Source organism: Bombina bombina, chromosome 1 (assembly GCF_027579735.1).
Source record: "Bombina bombina isolate aBomBom1 chromosome 1, aBomBom1.pri, whole genome shotgun sequence".
Classification (NCBI taxonomy): domain Eukaryota; kingdom Metazoa; phylum Chordata; class Amphibia; order Anura; family Bombinatoridae; genus Bombina; species Bombina bombina.
Genome location: NC_069499.1, coordinates 1,576,567,765 through 1,576,571,455, shown reverse-complemented (window position 1 = coordinate 1,576,571,455; position 3,691 = coordinate 1,576,567,765). Strand labels below are relative to the sequence as shown.

General features: G+C 39.1%; 1 long non-coding RNA gene across 1 annotated transcript; it reads left to right on the top strand.

Annotated features, from left to right (window-relative positions):
* The first annotated feature begins 2,181 nt into the window (after positions 1-2,181).
* LOC128644198 (uncharacterized) lies at positions 2,182-2,560 on the top strand. The gene is made up of 2 exons (XR_008399949.1): positions 2,182-2,371; positions 2,452-2,560. It is a non-coding gene; the product is annotated as an uncharacterized LOC128644198 (long non-coding RNA).
* Positions 2,561-3,691: the final 1,131 nt, after the last annotated feature.

Here is a 3,691-nt window from a genome sequence, read left to right as displayed (position 1 = left end):
CATAAAAACACTCTCACACACATATTGTCATTTTAAATGACCAACATGCCTTACATCTATCAAATGAGTTTTAGGATTTTGCCCTATCCTGTGAGAATCTACGTAGCGCTGAGCCAAGTTCATTAGACCAGACGTGTCACAACGTCACCTGTCACACACCAACCAGGGACTAGCAGAACAGGCCAAACCTCCTCTATGACTAAGGGATTTTTTGACAGACTCACCAACAGAACTCTTGGAAAAATATACGACACTATGAGATACTTACCTGTGTATAAGCAAGAATGGTAGTGCCGATAGTGTGATTAATAGCTTATTATATAAAATGTGCAGAGATACATGTGATAAAGGAATGATAGGGATTTGTCACATTGATTGCATTACATATAATCTGCTTCTGGGAATATATATATACAGTATATATAAATATATAAGCTTTGTCCTCAGTCTTATCAGCATCACCCTCTGCCATAGCAAACTGCAGATTCCCTATAATAGTAAGGGGCAATTGTAGATAAGTAATTTTAGAAGCTTTGCTAAAGGAATGTGTTCGCCCCCCTAAGTTTGCTGCATGGTACATGGGGTTGGGAGATACCTTCTGAATAATCCACCCATGGTCACAGGGGGAATCCTGCTCACTGAGGGTGTCATAAACTGCCTAAGTTCTTTGCCTTATCCTTTGTATAGCTGTGTCTTTTCACACTTACATAACTCCTCCCCAACAAGCAGTTTAAATTTCCCTCCTACTCATACCAAATTGCTTGATTGTTGAATCCAGCTTCTCACCCTCTAACCTCCTTGCAACCTTTGAGACAGACGCTGCTCACCTCTCTACCAAACACAGGACCGGAACCGGCAAGCGGTGACGTCACACGCCATCGCACACGCTGCAATTTCCCCAAACTCTGCAGGGGAACTCCACTCTGTCCGGACAGACCTCACCCTTTACTACTACTAGTAAGTCTCAAAAGCGCTTCCTTCATACTCATACCGCAGTAACTTACGATTATTCAGTAATTACTCTTGACATGCCTCAGAATCTTAGTTAGGTTTCCTTCATATTTAAACGCTCTATTCTACCTATATTCTTAATTGTTCACTCTCAATACCTAACTACTGCCTAAATCTCAGTAGTTTTATTTGTTGCTTTAAAGTTGTACACTATGTCTGCTGCCAATAAAGATTAGATATGGTCTGTCTAAAACTTTAACTTGCAATTGCATGTTCTTATATGTGGGAACCAGTTTGACAATACTGAGTGGGGCTAAAGGCTCTGAGGTCTCAGCCATTGTCACACCTATCCTTATAATAAAAGTGAACTGTATCTATTGATTCTGAACCTTGCTGCCTTCCCTCACTTACACAGAATCACTGATACTTTCACAACACTCCTAAGCCTGCAGTTGTGGTCCTAAAAATTCCCTCTCTCCTTTACAGGGGTGAGATTATCTTCCACAGGCTGACAATAACAATCAAGCCTATACTATGGACCCAGCAGCCTTATTATCTCATGTAGAGAAATTAACTCAAACTGTAGATAACCTTACAACAGGGTTAAATACACTACAATTAGAAAACTCTGCCCTAAAGCAATACATCAATGAAAAAATTGATACCCTCACTACACGTATTAGTTCTAGTGAACCCCAACCTAATCCCCCACAAACATTTAGTGGTATTCGTTCAGAATTTAGGGAATTCAAAAACTCATGTTCCTTATATTTTCAATTAAAACCTAAAACATACTTCAATGATCATTTGAAGGTTCTCACCACAATCTCCTATCTGCGTGGCGAACCACGTATATGGGCAAATTTGTTTTTTGAAACCAATGACCCATTGCTGTACTCATTTGATCAGTTTTTTAAAGCAATGGGACAGCTTTATGATGATCCCTACAAACAGCTGTCTGCTGAGACAGCAATGAGGTCTCTGAGACAACATAAAAGGCCTGTGGAGGACTACATCGCAGAGTTTAAGAAATGGTCCCCTGATACACAGTGGAATGACCTTTCCTTGCGCAATCAATTCCGCCTAGGTCTCTCAGATACTCTCAAGGATGAGCTAGCCAGACAACCCCTCCCAGAGACTTTAGAACTCCTAATAGATGCTAGCATCACATTAGATAGACGCATCAGAGAGAGACGCTCAGAAAAGTCACACTTAGAAACATCCACTAAACAAACAGTTACTACTCTGCATCCACCTAAGACAACTACAAAAGCCTCTGAAATCCCTATGGAACTCGGGTTCATCAGAGGTCCATTAACTCTACAGGAAAAATTAAGAAGAAAAGCTTTAGATCTCTGTATGTATTGTGGAGGGATCGATCACTCTGTAAAGGACTGCTCTCAATTACAGCGTAGGAAGGGTAAGATGAACACCACAAGTATATGTTTATCTGCTAAACAAACACAATCTAATCATTGCTCCCTTCCTATCTTATTACAGTGGGATCAGCAAAGACTCAACTCACAAGCAATCCTTGACTCTGGTGCCAGCCACAATTATATAGATTACCAATTCACTACTGTAAATAAAATTCCACTAGTTAAGAAAATGGTGCCTAGTGTACTTCGTTTTATTGATGGTAAAGAAATTACATCAGGACCCATCTTATACCACACCATACCTTTAAGGCTTACCACACATGACCAACACACAGAGTTTCTTACTTTTGATGTTATACCCTCACCTCTATATCCCATTATACTTGGTATCAGTTGGTTTAAACAACACGATCCCACTATACAATGGTCAACTTCACATGTCATCTTTGATTCTCCTTATTGTAAAAATTTGTGTCTCCATCATGAACAAATTTTACTTGATGTTCCTTTACAAATCCCCAAGGAATACATAACATTCGCTGATGTCTTTGACAAAAAAGAATCAGAGAATCTACCCCCTCATAGGGTTTATGACTGCCCTATAGATCTCCTACCAGGAGTTGATATACCTTACGGCCATATATTTCCCCTCTCTGATCCTGAGTTACAACATCTAAAAACTTATTTGGCAGATAATTTGAAGAAAGGCTTTATACGTCCTTCCACCTCCCCAGCTGGGGCTGGTATCTTTTTTGTTAAAAATAAAGATCAATCCCTAAGACCCATTATTGATTACAGAGAGTTAAACAAGCGTACGATAAAAAACCGCTATCCACTGCCTTTAATTCCTCAACTCCTTGATAGATTACAAAATGCTACTATATACACTAAATTAGATCTAAGAGGGGCTTACAACTTGGTACGAATAAAGGAGGGTCATGAATGGCTTACAGCATTCCGTACACGTTACGGCCTTTTTGAATATACTGTGATGCCATTTGGCCTCTGTAATGCCCCGGCTACCTTTCAGTACTTCATAAATGATATTTTCAAGGATTTTTTGGATTTATTTATGGTAATATATTTGGATGACATACTCATATTCTCTACCTCACTTACTGAACACATCAAACATGTCACCCTAGTATTAACACGGTTACGAGAGAATTCTCTTTATGTTAAACTAGAAAAATGCCTATTTCACTCCAAAGAAATTAAATTCCTAGGTTATATTGTATCACCCCAAGGTATCCAGATGGATAATGATAAGATATCGGTAATTCAAAATTGGCCTTCCCCAAAAAGTAAAAAGGATATACAAAGGTTCATGGGTTTCGCCAATTTCTACAGAAAGTTTATTA